We start from the raw sequence: 17,635 nt of genomic DNA, 5'->3' as shown, positions 1-17,635 counted from the left end.
ATGCCTCTATTCTTGCAAAATCTTCCATTATTTTCAGTTGATATATTATTTTTATATATTATAATAAATTACATTTAGTATCATCTAATTTTGAAAGTGATTCATCTAAAAAACATTGTGCTACAACTTAGCAAAGGTGGCAAAAGTACAAAAACTTAGTAAATAGTATCATTATCAGTAAGTATCATTTCAAACCTACGTGTAAAATATGAAATGAAATGTACTCACAAGAACTCCACTAAGAAAACTGTGTACTTTAAACACTATTGAACTATTTAGCTCAGATTTGTTCCACAGATGCCTCGTGCCTTAACATAGTGTTTCAGCAGAACATATTTAATTAAAATAAAAATCTCCAGGCCTTGCTAAGTTCATGCACTGATTCAAACAACAACTTTCATTTCATTTGAAAAATATTTTTTTGTTTTTCTATTTAGAAACCGACCTTTTAGAAGCAGTAAAAATTATTTTTGATGATAACACACAAGGGAAACTAAACCTTTTAAAAAGAGAAAATATTTACTGTGAACTAATTGTGATGTACAAATAATTAATAAATACAGTGTGGATCAAAAAAGGGAGCTGGTAAAGGTGATCATCATTATTAATTAAATAAATTTAAGAAAGTTACTTGTAAAAGTTTTTAATAATTGTAGTAAATAACATTAGTGATGTAAAAAGTAAAATTGCACAGTACTTGAATCAGCAATGTCACCATCAGTAACCAATTCTGCTGACACTATTATAACAAGACTAATATTAATATATAACTGAGATTGGCAACATGAGACACAAAGCACTTGACTTTTTACTCCGAGAAGTTGCATTCAGAAACAAATAGTACATCCCCCCTCACTGTGGCACATACTGTAGCTTTACAGCTAATTTGTTGCCTCTCAAAATGTCAGTGGTGCTCCCGGAGACATATATACACACACACACACACACACACACACACACACATATATATATTCTCGAGACACATTTTTCCTGTTATGTGTTTGTTTCTTGCAGTCTAAGGAAAGGCCATTAAGGAGGCTGAAGCACAGAGTAACAAGACACTCTCCTCTAAGGGATTTAGGAGGATTCCCCTTTTAGTTCCACTTAGCATAATTCAATATATGGCTATACTGCACATACTGGTGGTGGCCTAGACATACAGTAATCTAGTACAGCACAGCAAGCTCTTGTGATTTCAAATAATTTGAAATGGCAGAGTAAGTTACATAACTCCTACAGCTTAGGTCTGTGTACATAGGCACAGATGCTTTCAGTCCACCAATACTGTCCTTGTTTGCCACCTGCAAGTGTGTATCTATGTGTATGTTTGTATGCATGTGTACAGTATGCATGGCAACACGCAGGCTGACTCCTGAAATCAGGCTTACAGAAAACAAACTCCCAGAGGTCAGCAAGTACATCCCTACACACACTACGCACACAACACACACAGAACAAAAGACATGACACACACACAGCGGAGAGGCAAGGGTAAAGCATGAGGTAAGAGAAAAACAAGTGATAGTGAATCAACGCATAATGATGAGAGAGATACGTGAAGGCAGTGACACCTAGATCGGAATGCAAATGAAAAACAAGGGAGAGGGGGCAAAATGAAAAATAGGATAGCAGCAGGATTTACTGTCTAAGCTCCTCAGCTCTGCAGCATTTTGTCCCGGGTATAAGACCTCAGTGAGGCATCCTATGAGGAATATTAAACAAGAGCAGCACTGGCAAATGGAGTAGTCTGGTCTGAATTCTACTTCCTCCGCTTCTTTCTCTTTCTTTCTCTTTTCCTTTATCTTGCCACGTGGAACCACGAACCTCAGCATGCTGCAGAATCAGAAATGAAGCTGCCACTATCATCGGGGTCTGACCTCTCTGAGCTACCCAACGCTCCACTACCTGCATGCTGATGTCAGACACACTACTACTGAAGAGCACAAAGGGGAGGAGAAGGAAAGAAGAAAGGGGATAGCGTAGGCAAGACAGGGGAAATAAGAATGAATGATAATGAATGAAAGACAAAGAAACAGGAAGAGAAAGTCTTGTGCTATTACAGTGGATCTCTATAATAAAAGGCTTCATGAAAAGAAAGTGACAGGAGCAGAAAAAAAGGTAAACTAAATGTAAGCATGTTGGAATGGGGCTAACTTGAATGAACAGGTATGTGTGACTCCAGAGAGAGAACTGTAAATCTGATAATCCCATAGCATTAACTCCAAGATGTCAGATGAGACTTTTACCATAGTGGAAACTAAACAATGACTCAAGCAGCCACAACTGACTCCTACAGATGTGCATTGCTGCAGTATCTATTAATTAGGTAGATGACAAGATTCAATAATGCATTTTCCTTTACAGTAAATAAACAATGCTCCAAAAATAAAGAGGTTTTGTTTTCATTTTGACAGCTGAACCATTTTCCCAACAAAAGGTCCAAATGGAACATGTGATGATTTCTGCTACGACAAAGTGAATGCTGAAAGCCTCCTGCTGTTGCCCACTCAGACACAGAGGCTTACTCATCCCCAGCTGGATTTTCAGGCCAAGCTTTGGCAGACTGTCATTCAGCCTTCATCTTTCGTGACAGTGCAGTAAACACCTTGTAACAAAAGGTGGTTCTCCTAAACATGCATCATCTCAGTAGATTTTATAGTGACTGTTTTCTAGATAAAACTCACCTCTCCAAGACAAAAAAAATCATCCAATCAACAACACAGTACAGAAAAATGTGTTTGTGGGCTGGAAGTTACTATCTTTAAATGAACTGCAGAGTTTATTCCCTGCACAACAACAATTAAGTGTTATGTCTGTGTTCATGAATACTATTTTATTAGGGTTTGCAAAAAATAGTGAAGAGATCCATGGAATTGCATGGAAGAGGATAACAGCTGGCTTAGTCACATGGATACACACAAAAGCTGAATGTTCTAAAACAAGACACAAACATGACAGCAGGCATGTATTTATCCCCTTTGACTCTTTATCCAACCAGCTTTATTTTAGACTCTCTAAAAAGTTTTTCTCATGGGAATAATTACTGTAATGTGTTTTTTTTTTTATATTCCCTGACATATTCCTGCAAAACACAATAATGTATGCTCAACCACAATACTCTTTCCTACAAATTATGTCTGTGTGGGACTTTCTTGTTTCTGGCAGTTTTTTTGACACTTTTAGCTAGATTGACAAAAGTGCTGTGAGCTCATTGTGGGACTAGTTCTTCAAAATATAAACACCCCAGCAAGAGCTTTACCAAAGGGAATGGTACCTGTATAGGATCACACGAAAAGATGTTGGCACCACAGAACGACACTCAATTCACTTACATCAACACTAGGTTTTCTGATTTGCCACTGCTAATATACTCAACTCAAGATCAGAATGTTTACTGTGGAAAGGTTAACATGATTACTTAAATAACTAACTTAAAATATATATACAAGAACTACAATGCTACTGGAAATTGACAGTTCAAGAGTCATGTAGCATCACACTGTTGCCCCAGTTGAAGTACCCAGATGGCCTGTGTGTAAATGCACAACACTGAGACCTGAATACCAGAGCATCACAGCTGGTTCAGTCTCATTAGAGTGGCCAGTAACCATGCAGGTAGATGAGCTGCTGAGATGATGGACTGTTCTCTGAGCAGTCCAGACAGAGTGTTCAGCCCTCAGGAGGCAACGTCAACAAAGGAAACGGAAGAGGGGATACAAACAGAAGAGAACAAATGAACTATGAATCATGACCCACTAATGCAATGCAAGTGTACACACAGGATATCAATGCAGGTAGCAGACTTTTTCAAATGTTACTACAAACCTATCCTGCTTTAAAGCTAATAATTAAAGTGTTTATAAAATGTGTGCTTAGTGTGTGTTCCATGCTGTCATTAGCAGTCATAATATCTACCTACTACTATATAAAAATGTCAAATGTGCAAAACAGCTGTATAATGCATACTAGATAAGCAAAATAAATACCAGTGTTTCATCAAAACATTTTCTATAAATTACTTGACAGTTTTGATGTAGACAGACAGCCGAAAAACTCAAGCAGACATGTATCATAAAACAGTAAAAAGAGCAGCCATCTTTCCCTCTCTGCTGTCATGACTTTGCCAGAATCACTCACTCTTCTTCTGCGGGGAGTTGTGCTCTCACACCTGCGTCCCGCTAAGTCAGGAGCCAACAGAGGAAGCGAATCTCACAAACCTGCTATGATCAAATTAATTCACATCGAACCAGACTGCTTGTTTGTCTGCACACTTGGGCCCCAACCAGATAAGCTGATTATAATACAAAATATTACATGCTGTCCTATTTGTTGTGTCCTTGTAATGCCAAATCACTGACCTATGAAATGTCAAGGTAGACTAAGATGGACAATTAAAAGGTATATACAGTGATCCTCCAGGTCTAAACATTTACAGCCTTTGGTACAAACGTGTCTATCAATTTATGAAATGACTAAGGAATCACAGACACTCCCCCTTCTACCCACTGGATTATCACTGATGCTCTACTGTATCAGACAGCAATAACACTTCTGTGTTGATGCGGTTGTGATATTGTGATCCACAGCATTAGTGTAGCAGACTCTGAACTACACACTGCACAAATCAACACAAAGTCTGATGGTTCATCCCCATTCTTTACCAAAATTTAAAGCTCAGTTCAACTCTGTCTAATGATAAACTCTCAACAAATCCTGGCCCAGACAATGAGGCCTGAGGCTTTTAGCAAGCAAAGCAAAGGGTCTGTCACCAGCTGAGGTGGCTTGTCTCCCGCTTTGATCCTGTGCCAGAGCCACAGACATATGCTGTTCCATCCTGCAGGGAGGAGCTGTACTGGGTGCAGGGAACTGCTCTCCATGGCCTTTCCATTCATTAAGTACATCTCAACAGCTGGTGGCCAATTAGTTTGGTCTCCAGATTGCAAAACCAATATAATGAGTACACCTTCACTTTTGTATACTTGATAAAAGAGAATAAAGTTACTGCAAAATCGAGTTTGTACAATATAAGTCAAGAGATGAAGATCAGGCATACCTTTGCTTTTTCTAACCAGAACGTCAGTACACGCCCCACAGACGAATCTTGCTGTAAGAGCTGCTGTCAGCCTGGGCCCACAGAGTTGTCCATTAATGGCTCTTTAATGCCAGAGAAAGATGGGAAAGGAAAGAAAGGTCACACAAGGCCTGGTGAAGAGGATTGTCAGCTTGTAAACGTGCCATTAAGAAAGAATGCTGGTCTGTGAATTGATTATCATGAGGTGTCAGACTTGGCTTTTGGCCTCAGCAAAACCAGACAGGCTCTGATGTGAGGAGTTTTCACATTAAGGTGTGGGTGAGGAGATCCTGTGTCCAGTAATAGGAGACAGGTGGTGCCCACGAGGAGATAAAGAGCGAGGCCCTCACCCCACAGGAGTCTGGCACAATCACAGCAGAAACAGACGCCTTTGCCTCCCATCTGTGGGACACTCTCTAACCATCACTGCCAATTTACAGGACACTCTATTACTGGTCATTACCTGAGCAGTGAACAGAAGATCTGCTGCCTACAGCATCCAAGTTGAATATTAAGCAAGTGGTCAAACTGAAAAATTAAATAATGACAGCAATGAATACAAACTAACTCATTTCAGCTTTATTGTATTCTTTGTGCAATACGATCTCCAGAGGAAGCACAGCAAAACAAAGCAAGCAGGAAGGTAAATAAAAAGATGAGACAAACAGTTCAGACACACAAACAACAGTGCAAGAGCCATCATATGTGTGTAACCGAGTCTGTGGATATGCGAGCCCAAGCTTCTCATTAAGTGAATTAATTGTGTCATCAAGGACATTTTAAAAGACTTTGTACATTCATACATTATTGTGTTATTCTATTTACTATTTATTGGCCTTAGACCGAGACTCTACAGCCAAGCTATGGGGCTCAATGAGGTTTCAAGAACGACAACATGCTAAATGCTTACCCCAGCATTAAACATAACTATGACAATACTAACATGCTAATGTTTGATAGGTATAATTTCCAATACGCTATGTTCATCATCTTACTTTAGTGCGTTAGCATAGCAGAAAGACAGGTGAGGCTGGGAATGTCATTATGAATGTAATTAATGTTGTAAGCATTTGATCACAGAGCAAAGTATTGGACAAAACTGATCCACTGATATGATGATGGCACTAGAAAAAAAGTTCTGGTATGGCAAAGTTACTGCAAACCATCATGAGGGGATATAAACATCTAACAAACTACATTTCTGGGAAATCCATCCAATACATATTCCCCCTAAAACTACAAAGATCGGTTTCCTAAGTATTAAGTGTAACAGTAAGGGAAACATTCTCAGAGAACCATGGATATCTAATATCTAATTTCACAGTAAGTCATTCAACATTTTAGTGGTGGACAGGACAACAAGACCAACATTGCCTTCCACAGAATGATGCCCCCTGGTTTAATTAAAAATATTCTTTATATGCAAATTACCTTTAATAGTATTTAATGTTACTTTGTTAGTTTATAGTTTGTAGCAACGCAATGCACTGGGGATGTCATTAATGGAGAAAACTATAAATGGAATTATATCAGAAAATGTACACCCAAATGTCCACATAAGGTATAATCACAGTGTGGTCCCACAGACATAGTAGATTGGAACAAATGAGGCATCTGAGGTTCAATTGAAAACAAATCACTTATTTTTACAGCAGAGAGTGCAGTAACTCTAGGCTAAATGAGGACTGCAAATGTGAAACTAATTTTATTTCACCCTGTGGCTCTCCAGAAGCCACAGTGATGTAAATTTCAACAGATCTTTACTGGTAAACTAAATGTACCACATATCAGGAACTCTTAGATGCTCTAGACTAATAAGCATCACAGGTGACATTTCTGTCACACTGAATAAAATTTTTTTTTCTTAATATGAAGCCTACTGTGCACAACTAACAGCTTAATAGAGAATGAGTTGGTCTGTGAGAGTGACAGAATCCAGCATTAACATAAACAACAGCCTGGAGTAGATAGCTGCTGCTGCTGCACAAGGCTTGAGTGTCAATATGCTCCTGTCCTCATCCAGGGATCAGACAGGGCCTGTCAAGACTTTGATTCCAGCACATGGGGGAGAGAATAAACAGCAGAACAACAACACTCCAACTTGTCAATCACTGGACTCTCCATTTCTATCACTGTAAACTCCAATTTGAGCATTCAGCAGGATGAAAAAAACCTCCAAATGTGCTGTTTTGCTTTTGATACACAGGTTACACAACAGACAAGTGGGTGGGAGACAGAGAGAGGTTAGACAACAATCTTACTGCCATAATAATGGTCATAACAGCCTTTTACTGTGTCCCCCCACTATTGGAAGCAGTGAGGTTAATTACAAAAGTTATTGCTTTCTGTATTCAACAAACAGAAGAGAAAATAACACAACTCAAGTCAATTTAGAACTGAATGTGAAGGTCCACAATAATTGTATGCTTTCTCCCACAAAATGTGACAGTATATACCTGAGAACTGCCAGAGTAGACCTGAACTAGAACACCGTAGAATATGTGCGTGCATGGTTCTCGGAAAGGGCACTACCTCATCGACATCAATTTCTGCTGCCCCACTCAGCAGGGGCTGGGCAATGCCAGTTTGAGGGAACAGAGCCAACAGTTGTAGTGATCCAAGCAGTTTAGACTCACTGGAACTCACTAGATATGTCTTTCATAAGCCCTTATACAGTAACACTGCTGGTATGTTCTCAAGGCATGTTTAGGTTTTCACAGACATTGTAAGTACAGGCTAGCACAATCAGTGAATACACATTACACCTTGTTTAACATCGGACAACACTGATTATGTGTTTGAGCAAACACTTAAGCAAAGGGCTTTTGTGCTGGCTTGGCAAATGTCTTTATTTGAAACCGAAGAAATGCTAACCCTTACAGTACATCTACAAGTATGACAAGGCCAAGGGATATGGACCAAAATGTGATTTGAATTTGTGGAATATAATTTGCCTGTAATTTCTCTCTTTAAGTTGTATACTTATTATAATGTGTGTTGAATGTGCTTTAGTTAGCACTTTCTACTTCCAAAACTAAAATTTACAGTACACCTAAAAAAGAACTGTTGGAGGAAAATAAGCTAATTCATTCTCTCTCTGTGTTTATTTATCACACAGCTACAACAAGTACCCTGCACTGTAGCTTTGAATGGTACAAAGAGTAGAATGGGGGGAGACAGCAAGACTACACTGTTTCCAATTTCTGTGTTTGCTTTTTCTGAGATCAAGAAAACTCTGGAGAACAAACTCCATGCACATACTGCTTGTCCACATGACCAAAAGGCAGATCATCACATGTAAACACATAAGGAAATCTGTCTGGATAACAATGAATTTCAAATTGTATATACTGCACTTTATACTTTATCATTATCATAGAATGACATAATGAATTCAAAGCATTCAGGGTTCTGTTAAATCTGCAGTGTGCACCCTGCAAGACTGCAGATCAAACATTCAATGGAATATTGTTGAATATGTCCATTTAAAGATCTGAGTCGTCTGAAAATACAACCCTCTACTTTGCATTAAAATGAGGCAGAGCACACAGGAAGCCCACTGACAACAAAGGACAGATCATCCTCTCTTCTTCCGCTGGCCTCTCCTGACCTGCCTTCACACTTCAGTACACCCAGAGAGAACTATGCTGCATGCCAGCAGCAATCCACCGCTTTTACTGAGTCTCTAAAACACTGACTGCTGTAATTTGGTATACAAACAAATCAGTGCACCATGCGTTCTCCTTTCCCACAAAAATGAACTAAGGAAGGAACTAAGAAGGGGTCAGAGCAAAACAGAGAGACAAAGAAAACAGGAGTGAAAGGAAAGATGTGAGGGAGAGTGACTGGTAGCTGGCTGCCATTCTGGCCCGGTGTCCCTGCGGCTGATGCACAGGGTTGCGTAATGGCTCTACATGCAGTGTGAAGCACAGAAAACAGGGCTTCGGCACATGTAGCTAAAGAGACCACTCAAGCCTTCTGGGGAAGGGTAGTTATTTCAGTGAGGACATACATACACAGGATGAGATAGGCGTGTTTTGACAGTGTGCTAAAAATAACACATTCGAAATAGGAAAAAATGGAGACCCAGTTGAATTTAGAGGCATAAAACATTTCTACCGAAGAGAGGAAAACTAAGGGGCATGGTAAATAAGAGGAGAAAGACCGGTTGTAGTCCAAACCACTCCAAATCAGAAACCATTTACATTTACATTGTAAGGTGCCTGTGATATCACCTGACACGGGTGTCGCACACGGCCACACAACCACAGTTAGAGACAATAAACAAACAAAAGCAATTAACAATCAGCATGAGCCACTTTGCAGATCTGTTATGTAATTGTTCAGCCTGTGGGGCCATGTGTTGGGAAATGGCCGCAGACAAGCCTGTTTTGTTTTCTACTCCACATACATGGTCATTAATCATGCTTGGTCTCTTTGCTCTTTTTCTATTTCCAGAGAAGCAGAAGCCTGAGGGCAGTGGACCTACGGCACTGCAGCACGTGTACATGCTGGACTTCAGCATCGCTACAAATGTCACACAATGTTAGCTCATTCACTGCAAGGTAGACTACGGTGAGAGGATCACAAGGACAACCTATAAATGGCACCTTTGCACCCAACTTTTTATGGTTGCAACATTTACTAAAGGTTTGATTTGACACTCAACTCTTTCAGCTGAAATAATGCCTCATTTGTGATTCAGAGTTTGACGTCTCCATTTTTGGAGATATTAAGTGCATCCGATGAATTTAAATGCACTCCTGAATCCCCTTGGTTGCACATAAGAGAACTGGTTGCCTGAATAAATGCAAAAGGCACTCAAGGGTTTAGCAGTGCAAAAACACCAGCTGTATATCGAGCCTACAGGGAACCACAGGGAATACTGTACAAGTATTTCTGTAAATAGACAGACAAAGCAGGTAGAGCAGGTCACATGAACAAGTACGGTGTGTGTGTTAGAGCCACAAAGAGCACATCTCCTTCTCTCTCTCTCTCTCTCTCTCTCTCTCTTTCTCCCTCTCTCACTTGCTCTCTCTCTCACTTGCTCTTGGTTGCATGATAGGAGATTTCTGCAGGGTGTGTTGGAGTGTGAGTCATCATCAGTGCAGAGAAAAAGTGGAGAGGCATTCTTTAAGTTGAAGACAGTGTAGCAAGGAACAACTAAACAACCTGCCTTTCGACTGAAATCCAACCAAAAATACCAAACAACTACAGGTAAAGGATCCAAAGGATATGCTATTACTGTGTTATGCAACAACAGAAGAGCACAGCAGCTCCAAGCTCAGCTTATTGGATGCTAAGAGCTTGAAACACTGATGGACTGGACCAATGCCTGAGCGTAATATTTGAATAACAATGCGTGACTTTCCGTTGGAAGACAGCATGTCTGCATGTATAGAGTGTAAATTCATTATTAAATAGAAATTAGTTCAAGTAAATTAGATCTTAAAAGGTGATTTTTATTTATTTTTATTCAAAATGGCAGCCCACAAGAGGTATTTATCATTTATCACCAGAGCCAGTGACATACAGTAATCTAGTACCCTGAAAATAAAGATAGTGAACAAACCAACTCACTAAGTTAATCCAGAGTGGATTTGTCACTTGTTTTGTAATATGGTAATGATGCTTGTTTCTAGAAAATTCCTGATGGACGTCACTAAAAAGAGGTGGAGGTACCTCACTCCACAGACAGAATTTCTCAATGGTTTTATACAGCATGACTTTTTAACATATTGTTGGAGTTAGTATTTTCCAGCAGTAAACAGTTTGACTAAAGCTACCTAAATTACCGAAACTTAATTTCAAGAAGAAATTGAATAAATGAGCACCTGCTATCAGTAAAACCACATTCTGCAAGGAACTGTTTTAATACATAAAAGTCTTTTTCACTTTAACAGCTGCAACTTCTCTTGTAAGACTGACCATTAGGAAATTAAAAAAGGCCACACAAGACTTTGACAATGACAACCAGCTAATTATTGTGAAAACATTAGTCAGTTCTATCACCTTGCTCAAACTTTCCACTGAACTCCTAAATGGTTACTTCTTCCAAACCACTCACACTGGCCTGGCCTTACCTTCTCCCACACAGAGACAGTGCAAGCCTTAAAGACTAGTTCCCTCATATCCAGACAAACAGCAGGTAACAAATGGTAGGTTTCAGTATCCACAAGTCTTGTCAGGACGGTAGCAGGAAAGTAGACGGACCTCTCTTCACGGAACTCTGAAACTGCAGCATAAGTCTGCAACCTGATCCTGGAGTTCAGGTGAAGTCCAAGCTGCCATTCAAGCTTGCCGATTAAATTACTGCATGCTGCCAGTGTTCTGGTCGCCTGATAATAAACCATCACTGACTCTAACACATAAGATGTAAAGGTAAATGTTTAACACATTGAATTAATATGAATTAAATACCAGTTTTACAACTACATGTTAAGGACTTTGTGTTTCAGAAGTGTATTTTACCAATAAAAACTGGTATTTTTGAGTCCCCAGCCATTTACTGCTCTTTCTCTTACTGGTCTCTATAGCAGGGCAACCTAAATATTTAGTTCCCACTAAGTGTATCAGTGCCATATTTTGTTTTGTAAGACCTCTAGACAGACTAAATTAACAAAGTACATTTACATGCAGCTCTAAGACAAGAAGATTTTAACAGAAAGAAACAGAAATTAAAGGCTATATTTACTTTGCTGTAATCAGCACAATCACAGGACTTTCCCAAGCTAGCTTCACTAGAAAGCTGGGTGATACCTCACAGAAACAGAATAAGACCCAGAGAAAGAGAGAGATGCAATCTAAGCAAATGACCCAGAAAACCACCTTTTCTGGTGAAATCATCAGAAAAAAAACTCATGTTATGAGTATGAGTCACCCCAAGTCGGGCCTGTCAGGCGCACTTGCCCCTCATCCCAGAGCACCTACTAAGAACAATTCGTCACAGGGGGCAGCATCTCACATAAGGCAAAAGCTTAACAGTGAACAACAAGCCAAAAAAAAGAACAAATGCCTAACCATTTAACAAAATGCTCTGATGAACAAGATTTGCCAACTGAGACAAAAAGGTAATGGGAAGAAGCGAGAGAAGTTTATAGAGCAATACAATAACATAACACTCCAGACACAGACACAGCTCAGTGTCACTCTTCTGACACAGCAAATGACCGCCTTATCAGTCAGCTCCTCTGTCTGTACGAGAAACGCTAGCAGCCATTGTTGGCCTTTAATTCCACCCAGGCACCAATCTAATTAAGGGTCACTAGACTAAGCACAATCACCCACCTCTTGGTGATTTACAACATTTCAAAACAAAGCTGGTAACACGCTCAACAAGACAGTGTATTTACTGACATAGAGCAATAGGAGTGGTGAGCGCAAATGCTACTAATTGCACAGTATTTGGAGCTACATCCATTATGTAAACATCGGTATATTACACCAAACCTAAACAGATGGATTATAGCATGCTGGTGGCCGAGTGAATGTCTCTGGTGGATTCTGGACAACTGCCAAAAAACATTGGATTGAAATGGATAGATAAAAAAAACCTCTTGGCACTCATTTTGTGCCAAAGGTCTATGTGACAACATGACAGAGCAGCATGGAACATGAGGGTCACAACTAGGTTTGGGAGGCTGCAAATTGTGCTACATGCTAACATCATTAACATTAACACACCACTAGCATAGCTAAAAATACCCCAATCTAGTACAATGAACAGATAAACAGCACTCTCAGTTAAATTAAATAAGCAGGTTTCATTGTGTTTAGTCATGAACTGTCCCTTTAAACTGCTCTTTTACTTGACAGTTCAGCTTAGGGATTTCATTGACAGGCACAGTAATTAGCCACCACATAAAAGGAATTGACCTTATTAAGGTACAGCTAGGTCACAAGCAGATTTAGGTTACCAAAACACATGTGCTACCAATTATTCTTTTTTTTTTTTTTTCAGATACTATCATTTTATACTTTTCTTTATGTCAGCTGGATCATAAGTGCGCACACAAACGCACACATACACAAAATCAAAACATGTGTATTGATATTTATGCACTGGCTGAGTCTATAAATACCAGTGGCTGGTCCAAAAATCAATGCATGCCTGCTACTGTACATATTTTAATCTCCCTTTGGAGGTCACATTACTCCAACAACGACTGAGAGGGTGAAGCACACAACAGGAGGCAAAATCAGCCAGGAGCATATAGATTGATGATGCCCGAAGTCCTACCCCCGTTCAACGAATGTCTCTAGACCACAAAGAGTGTGAAAACAGACCTTTTGGCTTTTCATGAATGGATTATTAAAAGCTGTCACATAGCAGTGTCTGAAGCTGTGGCCACATTTTCAGGGTTTAGCCCTGTGGAACTCATGTTCATTATAGATGAGGCAGAGAAGAAGGGGAGTGTTCAGTGGAGCACTATCAGTTAATCTAAATCTCCCCCATCATGACTAACTTCTCTTTCAGAGCCACAGGGGTGATACAGCGTCAAGTTCAACCTTCCCTGCAGGCAGCTGTAAACTTAGGCACAACACTCCCGGCCTCCATGGAGCTGCACCAACAGAAAGATAACTGACAATGTTCTCATTTCTAAAACTGAGAGACTGCCAAAATCATTCCTGCCATCACATGAATTTGTCACTTTGCTAACAGGGCTTATGAAAGTTAGATGAACATTTTACGATCTTGTTAAAACTGGTTACATTATTTAAAAAGGGCACATTCATCCTGTGAGGCTAGATAGAGAGCCTGTAACAGATTGAAATTTTAATAAGCTCAATGCAGTGGCTGGAGATTGAGAAACTTGGCAGAGATTTACATTTACATTTAGCAGACGCTTTTATCCAAAGCAACTGAGATACAAGGTAGAGGCAGGGTAAGCATTAGGAAGTCTTGCCTAAGGACCCCTACTGGAGGTAGACTGGAGCCAGGATTCGAACCCCTGTCTCCCGCATGGAGAGTGGTGATCTTATCACTACACTATCGGTTTCGAAATTACGTACATGGGCATGAGATGATTTTGCCTCTTTGTATCAAGTATGCACTCAAGCAGGTCAGGAGACAGGGGATTCTGCAAACCTGTGATAAACCCATTAACCAGCTTAACTTGAGTCACTTCCCCCAACATTATAATCTGTCATATCAGGCAATGTTACCATTGCTATTTTTAATGTTGCCCTGCTTAGTTCAGCATAATAAGATATTATCAGACAATACTGACTTATATTCAGCATTTTTATTTGAGTTATTTACTGTATTTATTATGGTACTGATATGATGCTATCTAAAATATGCACTTTTTTTTCCTATACCGTACAATAGCACTGCCCAGAGAGAAGTGCGATAAACCCCATGGCTATCATGACAAGCCAGACCATAGAAGAAGGTGGCAGGTGTCAGCAGGAAGGTCAGTTTTCGATCTAGAAAGGACTTTTGGAAAGCACTTTTTTTCTGGGATCCCTGATAAGGCTGTGATAAACATCTCGGCATCATACAGTAAGTGTACCATTATCTGGTGAGGTAAAGGACCGACCGCTGACTACATACAGTGGTGTGAATGCATCATATGTGTGTTTGTGTGTGCTTGCCCTTGTCTGTGCGCATCTTGGCACCCGCCACTGTGTGTGTGTGAAATCAAGCCATACAACCCGCCAGCTCCATGCAGACCTGTTATAGCAGAGAGGCGATGGGCCTTGTTCCAATAGCAAAATAGTCTTACAGTTTACGTTCAAGGCTTGTGTCTCAGTCAGGAAATAAGGCAGGAGTCAAAATCTTGTTTACTGTTTACATTGACAAGATAACAAATAGAAATTTATTAAATGTATTAAGTCATTAATGTAGTAATGTTAAAAATATGAAATATTCTATTAAACTTTTAGCATTTATAGCATATTTTACATGCTTTTTCTATCAGTGTAAGTTGGAAGGATAAAGCTATTATCTGTATCTGTCTAGATGTACAGTATATTGATATTCAGAGAGAAACAAACAGGGCCTACACAAACAGTTAGAAATCATCTAGATTGCTTCAATCTATCTGTGATGCTACTGTATGTAGCCTCTATGTTTGATATCAAAAATATACAAAATATAGAAATAAGAAGTTTTTAACCATACATACTAACCAGTGACATTGTAGTTTACATGAATGTCTGTCCAGATGTTCTAACAAGTTTGTGCAGTCCAAGCTGATCTTTGTTACAGATGTAATAAATTGAGGAGAATGGGACATATGAGGTCACAGTAACCTATTGTGAACTTGCAGATTTAACCACCAAAAGCTAATCATTTCATCGCCTAGTCGCAGGCGTCGAGGCATTAAAATAATATCCATGGAACATCAGTCAAATTGTATTTTGCACTGCTCAAAAAATATAGTGAGAGGTGGTAAAAAAGTTACTGAAGATATACTGTCACTGAATAGTTAAATACTGAACTCACAACTGTCTCGAACTAGTCCTTGGATCAGTATCAGGGCTGATGCGGGTATATTTCAAATAATGGATACCAGCTAAAATGAATTCAGTCAAATACTGATCTTTCCCTACTATTGCTCAAGTGTTTCTTTACTTGGTGGCCTCTGCTTCTCTCTTGCCTCTCCTACGGAGTGTCCCTCGTGCTCTTTGTTAAGCAGCGATGAATTGGGTGAGTTGTTCACACAAAGTGCTAAGCAGAGAGAGAATCTATTTTATTTTAGTTGATCATGATGATCATCAGGATGATATCCATATGTGCTACAAAACCTGTCAATAATGGATAAGGCACGAACAATCTACAGTACATATCAAAAAGGTATTGAACAACGCGACACAAACTTGCAACAATGTGGAGTCACTTTACTTCAAATTTAAGTCTATGACTTCCTCTTTATACCTCTAAAAGAGTATGATTTTATGGTAATGCAATCATATTGTGTAGGTTGTGCTAATTTTAGTGACCAAGCTAAAAGTAAATGCAAATTTTAAGCAATGGTGGAGTCTAATATATCATGTATATAGAAACATGCTTAATTTTGTGCTATTGAGACAAATAGCTCCTCTCCACCTACATTTTCTCTAGAGTGCGGTTTATGTGTGAATGTTTATTGCACAGTAACTTTTCCCTTTTTTGCTGATGGTTGGCGGTATAGTCTGATGGCCCTGGATAACAGAACAACATTGACTGCTTACTAGTCAGTCCAGTGAAATGGCTGCTATGTGACTAGTCTGTAGCAAAAGCAGTGTGCAGTCTTGGGTCAGCCAGCAGCATTTGAGCGTTAATAAGGGGGGTAATTGAATTAGAGGATCAGTGGAGGCCTGTAGTGTGGGCGCCACGCAGCTCTAATTTCATTACAAGTCATGTAAACATTAGGTTGGCCCCCAGCGCAGGGGCCTCCCACATCAATACATGCAAAAAATATATGAAGAAATGAATAACTAAACACCAGTCTACACCTATTTGGCATGAGGGGGCAGAGAACACATTATGTTTTACATGACACCAGAGATGATTTTTATTTCTGTTTATTTAGAAGAACAGGATACAATATCTATACTAGAACTGTGAAGTTTCCAATCTGCACAATGCATTTTAAGCGTGGCACTCAAGAGCGCCTTGGCCTGATGATTCACTTGACCATTAGCCTGAGTAAACCCATAGGCCTGAATGTAGGCCTGCTCCAATCATGAATAGTCATGAGGGCTGTAGTTAACCAAGAGGAACCTGTTCACACCCCTAATACATCTTGCCCATACCATCTCATCTGCAATAGTGAGACACTGAGACCGACAGATCACATCCTTAGCTTATCAATATGCAGGCAGACCCATCTGAACACAGGAAACAAACCAACAGATATGGACACAGAAATAGCATTACCTAACTCTTTGCCAAATTAAACATCACATTACTGCAGTTGGCAGTAAATGTGTATCTCTTCACTTTAAACAGCATATATATGCATTTAACTGGAAAATGCTCAAACACTGAGTTTTGCCAGTGCACCTATTTGATTTTTGACACTGGCCTGTCTGCCAACATTTCTATGAAGTTTGCCCTGCAGCAGAGCAGGAGGAAACCATGGGTGAGGAGAATTTCATCAGGTTAAGAAACATCTCACCCTGTTCCTTTCAGACAATTTAAAGCAAGTGTAGGTGGCTTCTGAATGGACCACATTTGGCCACAATGCCTATGTGAAGATGAACCTGGGCTTTTTGTGGCTTCTAATTGACAACAGATCAAATCAAAACAGTCTGAGTCTGTTAATGTTCAAAGGTACTGTATGTTATCTATTTGTGACTGAAACATAAGACAAGACTTAATATATATTCCTATTGGTGCAATCCAAAAGCGTAGATGCATAATTCATATGCATGGAAGTGGGAAGTGACTGAAGAAGAAAAAACTCTTGCAGTCATTCAGTAAAAAGTCCAATTGCAGTGGAAAATGTTATGAAAATGTCAACTTTTACAGAATAAAAAAAAAAAAAAAACACATATCTTTTTGCCTAAATGAGGACAGGACAGAAGGGAAAAAAGGTACAAAATCTCTAGGGCAAAACAAACATCACATAGCTG

The 17,635-nt window shown here is 39.5% G+C and overlaps 1 protein-coding gene across 17 annotated transcripts in view; it reads right to left on the bottom strand.

Annotated features, from left to right (window-relative positions):
- The window catches only part of rimbp2 (RIMS binding protein 2), a 76,593-nt gene that overhangs the window by 44,678 nt on the left and 14,280 nt on the right, over positions 1-17,635 (bottom strand). The window contains exon 1 of one of the 17 annotated variants that reach the window (XM_026344109.1): positions 5,054-5,112. The exons of the other annotated variants lie outside the window; for them this stretch is intronic. The gene's annotated coding sequence lies outside the window, so the exon portion shown is untranslated. Of the gene's footprint in view, positions 1-5,053; positions 5,113-17,635 lie in introns of those variants that run through there. 17 annotated transcript variants of the gene reach the window in all.

The sequence above is a fragment of the Anabas testudineus genome, chromosome 9 (assembly GCF_900324465.2).
Source record: "Anabas testudineus chromosome 9, fAnaTes1.2, whole genome shotgun sequence".
Classification (NCBI taxonomy): Eukaryota; Metazoa; Chordata; class Actinopteri; order Anabantiformes; family Anabantidae; genus Anabas; species Anabas testudineus.
The sequence above is the reverse complement of the archived record's forward strand: the minus strand, read 5'-3'. Positions and strand labels throughout refer to the sequence as shown.